The following is a 13,676-nucleotide window of genomic DNA, read 5'->3' as shown; positions in this document are numbered from 1 at the left end:
TGAAGTTTAGTGATGATGGCTTCTACCTTACTATCTTGGGTTGGACAGGCTGAAAGGGTAGAGATGTTAAGATGATTCTTAAACAGTATTGCTACTCCACTACCTTTCCGTTTAGTACGGTCAAGCCTAAGTATATTATAACCTTGTGGTATAATTTCAGTATCTTTAGTGGCTGGTTTTAGCCAGGTTTCAGAGAGACAGAGAATGTCAAAGCAGTGAGTATCTAGGAGGGTGTGTAGGTAGGGTACTTTGTTGTTTATGCTTCGTATGTTTAGATGTCCTATGAGGAGGGTGTTTTTGGTGAAAGGTTTAGATGCTTGAGAGGAAGGATATACGGGGCCCGGGTTGGGGTGAATGTCACCATCTTGTAAGGTAGGATCATTAGGCTTAGATGCGAGTTTGATTTTGAGAAGGGTTAGAGGTCTTATTTTTTTATCTGAGGGTAGGGTACAGGTGAGGTGAGAGTACCTATGGTATTTGGGTAGGTAGTAACTAGGGGTGGAATTGACATTAGAGAAAGTAGTGAGAGAAGTGTAAAAGGAAGATTTATGTGTTTGTGAGTGTTTAGGCTGAAAATGGAGTGGGTACTCTATCAAGGTAATGAGGTAGGTTGAGTAGAGAGTAGTTATAAGTAGAATTGAGAGTATAAGCAGTGTGGCTAGGTTGAGACTCATTTTTATAAGTAAGTAAGTTAGAAGTGGTTATAGGGAGGAGGTAAAAGATTAGGGGTAGTCAGGAGGAAGTATGTGTATATAATGAAAAAGAAAGATAATATACAGGTGCAACAGTAGTTAAGGCTATGGAAGGAACTATAAGGTAGAGGGGGGGGGTGAAAATGTGTGGAGAGGTATAGAAAGACTGGTAATAGAGGTAGAGGAGAGATGGTAAGAAAAGGATAGGAGGGCTAGTGTGTAAAAGAGGAGAGAGGGAGGAGGATGTGGGGTGTGTGAAGGAGAGGGGATTTGTTTGGTGGGAAAGATGAGGATAGGATGACAGGGTAAGGGGTGGGACTAGAGAAGTAGAAGAGTAGGACCCCTGGGGGTGGGTGGGAATTGGGGGTAGGGAGGGGAGCGGAGTGAGCCCGCAGGTTAGACCAAGGAGGAATGAAAAAGTATCAGAGAAAGCCAGGTGAGTCAAGGTAAGAGAAGGTGGTCTGAGGGGTAGAGGATAAGAGAGAACTTCAAGAGGAGGAAAGGGATAGAAATAGGTAAGGTACAATAGGAGAATTAGGCAAAAATAAAATTCAAGTACAATGAGTGCAGAAGGTGATAGGGTGACATCTAGTAGGCAGAAGCGGAGGTGCAGTGAGCGTACACAGGGGTTCTCAAAGAAGAACCAGACCAAAGTGTGAGAAGGTGCAGGCTTGGTAGCAGTCTAAAGGGAGTGAGAGGAAGGTAATAAGAAGTAAGGGGAGAGGGCTGCTGCTGGCAAGCTTAGCTGGGGCAAACAATAGAATCTAGCAGGGTAACTTGGTTATAATATATACACGTTGGTATAAGTAGACATACTTTCGTGGTAGCTTGAGGTAGTGGGATATCAGAAGGCAATGTCCTGAACTTTCCAAGGGTAGCAGGCAGGGAGCACCCTAGTATAGTTAGAGGAGAGGTTCAATCCAGTCAACAACACAAGGTGAATCAAGGGATAGCTAGTACAAGGGAAAAAGTGGAAGAAAAAGATTAGATAGAGTTTAAAAAAAAAAAAAAGAGTGTTATTCTAATACAATGCAAAATCTACAGGATTATCCAAGTACTGAGCTTAGTAGTAAACACAATAAATCACATCAACAGTCAGGCAAGACCAAGCATTTACAATAATAACATAGAGCTGAGCATAGCACCTACAGAAGATAAGTTGAGTTAAAGGCTACTGCAAGCTATGTAAAGTACACAACCATAGTAGGAGCTGTCGATAATGCAAATAAGTTAGTACGGTAAAACCAGGTATAGTGAGGGGAAACCCTTAACTGTGAGATCCCAGCCCAGTCTGCACGTGTAAGGCCACGCTAGTTATACGCAGGTCAGACATAAGGCAGAAGAAGTCAATTTAGGTATTTACAACAGTAAGCCAGTCAATAGAGGAGAAGTCCCCCTAGTTAATGTAAAACCCTGGGTTAAATATTCACCCAAACACTACCAAGGATAGCAGTATGGGGCAATGGAAGTTTGCAGTCATCTGCGTCAGCCAGAAATATATACCTAACAAGAGAGGTCCCAAGACTGAGCCTTGTGGGATGCCACTTGTAACTGGTTTGGAGTCTGACATGGCTCCAGCTATTCTAACCATGTGGGTTCTGTCCTTGAGCCAGTTTGCAACCCATCTAGTGACATAGGGGTTTATATTTAAGCTGGTGATCTTATCTATAATTCCAGAGTGGGGTATTGTATCGAAGGCTTTTGCGAGGTCCACGTAGGCTGTGTGGACCACCTTCCCCTTGTCAATGGCCTTGGTGACTGTTTCAAAGAAATCGACCAGGTTTAAGAGGCAGGATCTGCCCTTAAAGCCGAACTGGGTAGGATCCAGTGTCTGTAGGTCCCCAATATCTTTATTTATAAGGTCCATGATGATCCTTTCCATAGCTTTGCAGACCAAGCTAGTGAGACTTATGGAGCGATAGTTTCCAGGATCCGTTGAGGCACCACCTTTGTGGAGAGGGACCACTGTTGTTGTACGCCACTCTTTGGCTACATATCCTGTAGTAAGGCTGAGATTGAACAGTAGTTTTAGGTTTGGGTTTAGCTCTTCTTGAGCTCATGTAGGACGCAGCCCAGGACACCGCCTGGTCCCATTAATGTTGTGTGTTTTTGCTTTGAGAGGGCAGCTCTTACCTGAGCATCTGAGATGTCAGGGGCAGCACTCTGCTGGGATAGATATTAGCCCTTTGGTGGGGGAGGGGGACGCTTATGCTGAACCTGTCAGCAATGTCTGTGGGTTCTGTGTATTTTTGTCATTTTGGACTAATTCTGAGCATATCTGGGAATTCCCACCCAGGTTCCTAACATAACTAAAGAAAGCCTTGTGATTATCCTTAGTATCCTGTGCAATTTTTCAAGTTGGCCTTAGACGATTTTATGAGTGCTCAGAGTTTTTGCTAATACTGATCAGAGATGCCTTCCTTCCCTTTTGGGATTTTGCTCTGTCATGTAGTAGCTTCCCTCTCATTGTATAGTTTGTTTATGGTTGGGATCCACCAGACAGGACGCCTGTCTTTGGAGGATTGGGTCTTAGTTTTATTTGGGATTGTGATGATCCATGCATTCCTGAAGGTGTCATAGAATGCATTTATAAAGGATTTTGTGGTCTGGGCCGTATCCACAGGGTCGGGGCTGAAGGATTCCACCTCGGTTTTGAGGAGTGAAATTTGCTTTAGAGAAGTTTTTCACTGTGGTTTTCTCAGGGGTGGGGTCAGGATGTGAATATCCAGTGAGATTAGTTTATGGTCTGATCTTACCAGTGAGGGATACACTTCTGGTCTGGAGCATAGAGTCCCCATGTTGGTGATGATCAGGTCCAGTATGTTTTCCTCTTGTGGGAGTGATAACAAGTTGTTCCATAACATTTGAGTTTATAAATTCTAGGAACCTTTGGCTAGGTGTTGGAGCTAGAGTAATGCTCCCAGTCTATGGTTGGGTAGTTGAAGTCACCCAATATAATGGTGTTTGGAGAGACCTTCATATTTTCCAGTGTTCTCAGGAAGGCCGAGTGGGGTTCCTGGGTTTGGGAGGGTGGTCTGTAGCAGGCTATAAACTGAAGGCAGTTTTACCCACTGGTAGTTGCACATGGATAGTCTCTGATGCTTGCTGTGCCACCAACCTGGAGGTGTGGGTATCTTTGTAATATTGATACTCCCCCTCCTTTTGTGGTTCGGTCCAAGTTTTGGGGCTGAAAAGCATGGTATGAGGTATAACCTGGTAGTGCTGGGGTGCTCTCGAGAGCCTTGAACCAGGTTTCTGTTACTGCACAGATATCGATGTTCTCCATGCTAAGGAGAGTTTTGAGTGCGTGCATCTTGAGGTTTAGACTTCTGGCATTGAGTAGCATTACTCTTACTTTAATAATTACTCTTACTTTAATAAAGCTGAATACAAATTATAATTAGAACTGCAGTGCAAGAAGTGGTTTGAGTTGAGTGCTGCTTGTTTTTCTTGTACTTGGTTTTGACTGGCATTCCAGTAATATAATTAAAAAGTAACTTATTTTTTCATACCTCACAACCTTTTTGTTTCCATCTAGATATTAAGTAAGCTGTCATGCAGCCAATGCATTGAAATATTTTTATTCTTCTACACTTCATTTTGTCTTGATTGGACTCTCATGACGGTTTGGCACCCAGGGCAGTGTATTTAGTTAGTTTTTGTGGTTTTGAGCATAGCTCCTCCCCTTTCTAGTTGGCAGCACCCATTCCCATTGACCCCACCCATTCAGCTGTCTCCTGCAGCCCCCCTTTGATTTGAAGTCACTGGCTGCTACTGCCTCCAGGTATTACTATTCAGTGCCAGATACCTAAACAAAAAAACTATGCTCTCTCTAAACCCTCCTTTCCATGGAGGATATAGACATCTGTGCAGTTACCGAGACATGGTTTAAAACTACACAGAGTACCCAGCAGTGCAAGGTTGCAGTACCTTCCACAATTTTAGACCCAAAGCTGCACAGACAGGGACTGAAGGTGGAGGTGTCTTGATGTACATCAATAACAAAGCACATCTCTAGACTGGTTAAACAGGATGATGCACTATAGTTTTTCTACATGTAGGTCAAAGAAAATCCTGCACCACATCCTAGCAAGCTACAGGTTATCTTCTGTTTCAGGAAAGTCATAGTGCATATGCATACTTCAAGTGGAGACACTAACATCTTACTCATGGGGGAATTTAATTCCTCTCACTATAGACTGGGAATCCTACATGGCCACAAATCTGTAGGTCCAGAGATTCCTGGACTTCATAAATACAAATACCTGTAAACAGTTAGTGCATACACACAGCAGTGGCACCAATATATTGGACCTCATACTCACAAAATATGGGAAAATGCTGTACTCCTCTCCTAATGTCATGTTCTCCATGGTAAACTCCAAACACAAAGCTGTCAAATTCGAAATCAAAATCAGCTTGGTAACTCCAGTAACAATTAGGAACTATTCCAAGGCAAACTACTTTTTAACAAACCAGGCAATACATCAAATCTGCTGCTAACAAATTCAGTTCCTTTACCACCCACCCCCCCCCCCAAGAAATACCTTCAAGCATAACTCCTTTAACTATTGATAGAGACCATGTCCTGGCTGGGCTCACTAAGATCAAGAACACTGCCTCAGTGGACCCTGATAATATCCCAGAATGACTGCCTAATTTAAAGTATAACCTATCATGGCCACTGGAGATACTATAGTCTCAAAATATGCTTCGTGCCACAAGAATGGAGGACTGCAACAGTCAACCCTCTGCACCACAAGGGCGGATCAGTAACAGATCACGGAAACTATAGACCCAATAACCTAACTAGTTTTACGTGCAAAACCAAGAAAAGAATGATCAGAAATGAACAAAGACACAGGAGACTTCAGACACTTGGGAAATCCCAGTTTGGTTTGTTTAAAGAAGTTCATGCCTACTGAATCTAATGGACTTCTTTGCGAAGATCACCAAGGAAATGGATAAAGGTAAAATGGTATACTGCCTATCCTGACCTGGCTAAGGCCTCTGATACAATACCCCACTCAGGCATTGTTAAACTTACAGAATTAGGCATAACCCCCTATGTAACGCATTGGATAGCCAGCTGGCTCACAGATAAAACCCAAATATTAGGACTGGCGAGACCACCTCCACAAAAAGGTCAGTCACAAGTGAAGTCCCTCGGGGCTTTTTGCTGGACCTGCTCCTCTTTGGCATCTACTTCTCAGAAGTCAAGGCCGATGTTAAAGGGCTCTGGATGACCGAGAGAAAGAAAAAAAAAACGAAGCGAAAATCGAAGACGGTTGAAAGGTATGTTGTTACAGACAATTGTATTCAACAAAAATAGATTATCATTTCTGTAATGCGTGTTCACGTACATATACTACTATACAAATACGTAATCGTATACACTACTGCTGTCACTGACAGTTTTTCACAGAATTGAAAAAGTCATTTACATTTGCATATCATTCCACAGCAAGCAATATCTACACGCCTTCTTAACAGGATGAGAAAAATAAGATTATATAGCTACATGCGTTTCATAATTGTTGAATCTAAAATTACATTATTTAATAATTATACTCGGAGCTAGCTTTTACCATACCAACGAAAATAAATGCAAAAATACCAGTTATACGTGTAAAACGCAATGCTCCAAATTCGAACACCTAAATATCCGCCGATAAAGTTCTATTCCCCAAATTTTCTCCCTAACACAAACTAATTCCCTCTACCTCAATCATTTCCTGGATGTCGCTGTAATGACGCCACACAGGGTCAAATGCTAACTGTCAGCCACTTAAAGTCAAACCCCTAGGAATTATTTTAAAGCTGTGGGTAGTTGTTTTAAGCACATGGAATACTTAAGGTAACCTTTTTAGAGTTCCATTATTATTGTAGACACGCTTTTCTTAAATAATGTGTCTCCTTGTAATAAGTAAGTACAGCTGCAAAATGAATTTTAATGCTAAACTTGAAATCAACTTCATGAATTTCCAAAGAGCACCGGGTGTTGAATTTTTTGACCGAGTAGTGATCATGCGTAAAATGAAATGCTATACATGTTCAGATAACATACTTTGATCTTACCTTTAAAACTTGCACAAATTGCACGCTACTGTACCTCCGCTCTATATGTTGTACTATCATCTCTGACATACAAGATTTTAAAGACAAATGTACAGATATACCAGTCACGAGGCAATATATGATAGTCTTCCAGAAATGTATTAATTATTCATTGTGTTAAGTCCGAAAGTGTATTAATCGTATTTAAAACGCGCATTTGCTTTGCTGTGCTATTTTTTGGCGTGTGTGTGTTTAAAGAGAGCGAGAGAGAGAGACAGAGACTCTCAACTAGGGTTACCACCTGTCCCACTTTGCGAGGGACAGTCCCTCTTTGGGCAGTTGTGTCCTGCAAAAAAAAAATGTAAAAATGGTAAATGTCCTGAGATTTTAGGACACAATTATTTCCTACATTTTATGTAATAGTTGCATAAAACAGTTATTCTGTATCTGAAATGCCTAAACATTATAAGAAACAGTATAAGTAAAGAAACAGTATAAGTAACTAAAATACTACAGGCATAAGCTTTAGTTAGGCAAAAAAGTGAAGTTATGTGCTTAGTACTGGCCGTGGGTATGTTTTGGCCTGCAAAATCTGACGTTTGTACCAAAAATGTCCCACTTTGGGCATTTGAAAAGGTGGCAACCCTACATCAACTGTCCAGATTTTCGCCTCATATTTTTTGGTGTTATTCCTTATAAAATGTATGTTTTTTCTGGCAAATCATTAATATTAAATAACAGACAGTTGAGTTTCAGACTTGTTATCCTTCATAAAATATATAATAATGCAAAACCTGTTATGCTAGTAAGTTTACAGGAGCAATATTTAAAATCTGTACCTATTTTTGGGCCTTTGCCCTGTTATTTCTGGCTTTAAGATTTTTTGCGCTGAGAGATTGAGAGGTATGGAGAGAGCGTGTGAGTTAAGGAAAGGAGTAGGTTTGGAAATACAGTGTGTTTTTTTATTTTTTTTTTTCAAGGGTGGATGTTATTAGTAGTCGCATAAAGGTAACTCGTGCACAGAACTTTTTTTTTACATACATTATATTTGTATTCCTTAAAAGAACAACTCAATCTTTTGACAGCCGACAAACTCCGATCTGGGTCCAGTAGAGTTTTTGTGGAAGTTGTGGAGTCCTGTGATCTGTTTTCAAGTAGATATCTTTATTAATTCAAGACAGATGAGTGGTTTTGCTTAAAAGAACATTCATCTTGATGGAGAAAGTGGGATTGCAATTAATTGGATGAAGCTCTGTTGAAGATATAACTTGTTCTGTATCACCCAGGTACAGTATTAATAAAACAATGATACTGTTTTGTTTGTTGTACTTGGATTATATTTTTATTATTTAAGAGAACATTGTATTTGTTATACAAAGTGGGATTTTTAACTTCATGCAGCTGGAGCATCTTATCACTATTAGAGGTAGTATGTGTTGTAGTGGTACCCCAAACACAGTGTGAATGATAGGGTAACATTACTGCTTCATTTAGCTGGTAATATGGTTAGGGTCTTCATCTGTCATGCACAATGTATAAGGTTTTATTCTGCCATCCAAGCAATGCCTGTATGGAGTTTGCATGTTCTCCCTGTGTCATGGTGTTCCTCCCTGCCCCCTCCCCTGAATAAATGCTGAGTCTTTACAACTCAGCTCACCCCAGAATTGAGTTTTAGGCAGTAGCACATACTCTAGATGATGCCTCTTGGGGGCAGAGTTGTATAACTCAACTGCATCAACTGTGGGTGCACAGTATTCTCTAGACAGAAGAACACAAATCAAAGAGTGCACACTGTATCAAGGTTAGCCATTTAAAAGTGCAAAAATTGTCTCTAGGTGATTTGGTTTCATTGACTAATGTCATCAAGAACTGGTGTGGATGTTTGCTGTATTAAGTGGGTTGAGGATCCAGCCTACTCTGACCTATTCTAGGGAACCATGCTAATGGCAGGAGGGGTCTATGTGCCTTTATTTGCCACTGTGTGCCTGTGATAAAGCTCAACAGCCCTAGGTCAGTAAGCTACTGTCTCTCTGGTGTCCAGTTGCCCAGCTTCGGTTGCCTGGAGGAGCTCTGTTGAGGAAACCAGCTGCCCAACTTGGGTTGCCTGGGAGAGCTCTGTTGAGGAAAAAAGCTAAAAGTAAACCAATCAACCTACCAAACACGAACTAAGGGTTGCTACACGTAGTATAGATTCCCTGACAAGATGCAGCTTGGAAGTGGATGACATCACATGGTAAAGAAGAGGTTGGACATTCTCTGTATTCAGGAAACAAGATGGCAGGATGTTCAACAAAGCCACTTGGAATCTAGTGTCTACTACTCAGAAAAAGGATACACTAGAACTGGTGTGGGAATTGTGATGAGAGAGAGGCTTCAGAAGACTATGAGGGATGTTGTTGAAATTGGTAACAAGACTCATGGGAGTCAGATTCCACTGTTAGGATAGGGCGCTGTTCATATTCTCAGCCTATGACTCTCAACAGGGTTGTGATAGCAAGAAAGAGTGCATTCGGGTAGCATTTCATGGGATTTGCTAGATAAAGCAGGACAACATGAGTTGGTGCTGATAATGGGGGACCTGAATGCACATATTGGGGCAGACAGAAATTGATATGAAAACTGCCTGAGTCAACATGGGTGGGACAATAGGAATAAAGAATGAGAGGCCATTCTAGATGTCTGTATGGCAAATGAGTTAATGGTGGCCAACACGTCTTTTAGCAAGACAGACCGTAACAAGGTAACATACAAGAGTGGTCAACATGCAAACTCAGGTAGACTTTCTCCTAGTAAGGAAGGGGTATTGAGATAGAATCATTGATTGCAAAGTTGTCCCCCCAATAAAAAGTCAACACAGAGGATAAATTAGTTGCCACGATCATCTGCAAGCAGAGGTTAAGGAAGGATGTAAGGTCAGTAGAGGGTAGGCTGAAGACCTAGAAGCTGACTGGAGAGAGAAAGCACAGGTGTACAGGGAAATACTCAGGCCTGTAGCACCTCAGAAAGTAGAGAAAAGAGGAGGAATTGAAAAAGAATGACAGTTTCTCAAAGCAGCATGTGTAAGAATTACAAAACGGATACGTGTCTGAGCCAGGTATGGAAATAAGGTACATAAGGAAAGCTGGTGTTGGAATGCATAAGTCTAGGATGTCATCAAAAGAAACAAGTGCGGTAAAAAGTGAGCGAGAAAAGAGATGGACTAGGCTAAGAAGGAATACTGGTTGGGTAACCGAGACTAATATAGCAGATGCGATAAGGAAGAAGAGTAAAGCATCAGAGGCACTTCAGCAGCTTCTAGAAAATGACTCGGCAAATGGCACAAAGAAACCATATGAGGTTGCAAAGCTAGAAAGATATTGCAGTCGTCAAACACCTTCATAAGGGATGTCAGCAAGAACCTGCTCACAAAGGCAAATAGATAAACTGCTTCCAGCAGCTTCTGAATTAAAAAAAAAAAAAAAAAACAGAAGCTGTACTGCTCAAACACAACTTATGATGAAAGAAGAGGAAGAGAAGCCCACCCTAGAAGACATAAGAACAGCACTAAGGAAAATGATGTTGGGTGAGTTAAGGAAGAAATGGCTCCTGCGGATACTTCTAGCTACATGGAGAGCGAGGTGTATCTCAGATGACTGGAGAATTAGCATGCCAGTACCAGTGTGCAAGAACAAAGGGGCTATTCACAACTTTAGGCAGTATAGAAGTATCAAACCCCTGTCATACTACATGAAAGTTCTGAAAAGAATGATTGATAAATATGCAGACTAGTAGAAGGTAAGATGGGAGGTGAGCAGTTGGATTCAGATCAGGATGCAGCACAACCTACCCAATGTTTGCATTGAGACAGATAGTTGAGATGAAGTTACAGATGAAGAAAGAGTCTAACTGGGCATTCCTTGACTTGAAGAAAGCATATGACAAAGTCCCAAGAAAGCTGATTTGGGCAGTCCACTGACAGTTTAAAGTCCCAGAAACATTGGTAGAATCAGTACAGGTTATGTAAGTATGAATGGTGTTTGGACTCGCAGAGAGATTTCTAGTGGGTGTGCATCAGGATTCAGCTTTGAGCCCACTGCTGTTCATACTGGTGATGGACTACCAAACAGGTCCGAGGGGACAGTGGAACAAAGTTGCTGTGTGCAGATGATGTGACAGTACAAGCAGACTCTGATTAAGAACTTCAGCAAAGGATAGTGGAATTGAATGCAAAACCTGAAGGTACATCAGATCAAACAGAGTACAAATATGACAGTTGTAATACCAGCAAATGGGGTAATCGGAAGAAGCTGAGATAGAAGTGAAAACAGTGGAATAGGTTACCAGCTTCAGTTATCTAGGAGGGGTGGTTGAGGAAGGGGCAAAGAAAAAAAAATACCGTCTTTATAGCTTATTTCCCCCCTTACCAAAAAAAGAATGGCAAAAAAATGTCAGGTGCTCTGTTAAAAATGTTAAGGCTACCTATGAATTAAGAATTCCCAAAGATGAACACAAAACTTTCTTCAACCATGTCAGGAATCTCCGAAGTGCTACTTGGATTTCCTTTGAACTAATGTCCACTACGTAAAGGTGACCCCCACCACATATCCAGGTAGGTGCAGACCCAAAAGTCTTACCAGTATCCTTTTTAAGGTCATTGGGGCATATAGCAGAGTTCATAAATTATGATACAGGGAACCTTCTTTCCCTTAGTCTAAACCAGTCCCTATCCCCTGACCCCTCTCTCCTCAGAGCTGTTTGCTGCATTTATGAACTATAACCTCAGGAGCCAAGACAGAAGTGGCCTGTCTCTTTGCAAACCTCTTCTTTCAAGTTGCATTCTGCTAGTCAAAGCTTCTCAGTCCTTGCCCCAAAACTATGGCAGTCAGTTCCTCATGACCTCGTTGAACTTGCTGACTACTCAGTTTTCAGACTTCAGTTCAAGCACTTTCTTAAAAGCCTTATGAATGCAACTGTCTGAATACAAGACATGTCACACACCCCGGCACCTCCCACAGTGTAGGTCCCTAACAAGAGAGTCCTCTGACCCTCTTTCTACCTACATATATTTTCAGCTGTCTGATGGACTACATTATAGATGATACCCAACTGTTTTAACATAACTCAGCAGAATCTAATTCATTACATACTCCACTGGGGATTTACTAATTTGTACAAGATATCCTACCTATATACAGTTGAATAATGTACACTCAAGCTTACTGTCCAACTCCTTTTTTCCTTCCTGTTCTCCCCACTTCTCCCTTTTCTTGCTTATATTTATGCAAATATGCACATATGATTTGCTTTTGAACTTTTTGCTTGCTGTAACAGGTTGTAAACCTCCATGTTAGTGCAGTTTCATATATTGTGCTTGTGTGATATATGTATGTATGTGTGTTGATTTTTATGTAAATATATAGTTTCTTGTAATTGTGCATTTTTATTTATTTTATTTTTATGTATTCAGTCCGACTATCCCGGTCAACAAATGTATAAATAAAAAATAAATTATAAGTTAATACAATGTTTATGTACAATTCTTTGATTCTGTTCATGTAACACTGGCTGAGCCTGCAACTGGTCACTTGTAATCCGTGTTCTTCTTCTACCCTAGTAAAAATAAACAAACAGGCAATCCAGCTTTGTTAAAAGCAGGCCCTGCCTACTCATTCTAATCTATTTCTGTGAGAGGATCACCGAGGCCATACTGTCTACATTTCTTATCTGGTCCTAACTAAGGCCCTCCATTTAATTCCCCATGCAAGTATTATACCAAAGCTTATATAACTCGGCATTAATCTTTGTCATCTGCTACATGTGTAACTGGCTGACAGGAGTGGCACAGTAAGTGTCAGGGGTACCTGTTTCACACAGCTATCTCACCAGTGCAGTTTCCTTGACTCTGCCGTGGTCTCCCTACTCTTTGCCATCTATTTTTCTGATGTTAAGGTAGATGTTAATGGGCTGTGGCTGACTGTTTACCAGTAGATACCACCATACACTCCCCTAATGATATGCACATTTTTCAGTAAGGGCTTGGTCAGACTACTGCCTGATTCACTGACCATGGACTTTATAGTGTATCTTTTAGTATTAATGTTGAAGTAGTGCTGTCATGGATGTTACAAATGCTGGTTAAACACTGGTTCTGAGTTGGAATCCTTTCTTCATTTCAAATGATGTCCAGATGCAAAGAAAACATAATTGTTTTTCAGTAATTAGTTACACAAGAATCCACAGGGATCCAGTATGTGTTGGTATGGGACAAAATGCCTCAGTCATTCCAAGGCTTTTGGGTACTAAGTAAAGCCTTTGCTCTGTCCCATGTCTTTTAGGTAGAGTCCAGTTGAACATTCTAACATAACTAGTATATCTGTCCCAAAATTAGGTCACATTGAAGTAGATCTCCTCAACACCAGAAATCTAAAAGCATCCATATCTGAGTAGTTACTGAGACTTGGTGTAAATGTAAAGAAGAGCACTCCTTCTATATCTGTGTTTTGTGCTTTTTATGTTTTCTGACCCAGTGACAACTGTGGTGGAGTCTCCATATTTGTCAAGGCATATATTACCCCCAGGTAGGTCCAAAGTGACTCACCAATTGAGCTCCTTAAACTACATATCAATCTAGATAAGATTACTTGTCAACCAACTTGGACTAAAGATTACCTCTGTCCTTCAGTATTTATTTATGGTAACTATACCATACTCCAAATAAAAGGCTTGGCATTAGAAATGAGGATGGGACCATGCTGCTCATCAAACAAACCCTCCCTCAGAACTTTCCCTCATACCACTAAAGCATCACTGCAGCATCACTGGATTGCAAAGGTAAAGTTCTAATTGGATACTTGGCCACATTACCATAAATAACCATCTTAACTTACACATTCTGTCAGTATGTGTTTCCTACAAACATAAGTAAAAACATTATTTTAGGCAATTTCA

At 40.9% G+C, this 13,676-nt stretch overlaps 2 protein-coding genes across 7 annotated transcripts in view; one reads left to right on the top strand and one right to left on the bottom strand.

The window, feature by feature from the left end:
- The window catches only part of CRADD (CASP2 and RIPK1 domain containing adaptor with death domain), a 62,350-nt gene extending 55,516 nt beyond the window's left edge, over nt 1-6,834 (bottom strand). Inside the window, exon 1 of one of the 5 annotated variants that reach the window (XM_044064882.1) lies at nt 6,771-6,834. The gene's annotated coding sequence lies outside the window, so the exon portion shown is untranslated. Of the gene's footprint in view, nt 1-5,017; nt 5,127-6,309; nt 6,487-6,770 lie in introns of those variants that run through there. The other 4 variants (XM_044064879.1, XM_044064880.1, XM_044064878.1 and 1 more) reach the window with 4 other exon arrangements.
- The window catches only part of FASTKD3 (FAST kinase domains 3), a 692,256-nt gene continuing 685,045 nt past the window's right edge, over nt 6,466-13,676 (top strand). The window contains exon 1 of one of the 2 annotated variants that reach the window (XM_044064876.1): nt 6,466-6,549. The gene's annotated coding sequence lies outside the window, so the exon portion shown is untranslated. The remainder of the gene's footprint in view (nt 6,550-13,676) is intronic. The other variant, XM_044064877.1, reaches the window with a different exon arrangement.

Source organism: Protopterus annectens, chromosome 3.part0 (genome assembly GCF_019279795.1).
Source record: "Protopterus annectens isolate FY-2018-M chromosome 3.part0, PAN1.0, whole genome shotgun sequence".
Taxonomy (NCBI): Eukaryota; Metazoa; Chordata; order Ceratodontiformes; family Protopteridae; genus Protopterus; species Protopterus annectens.
This window is presented reverse-complemented; position numbering and strand designations above follow the sequence as displayed.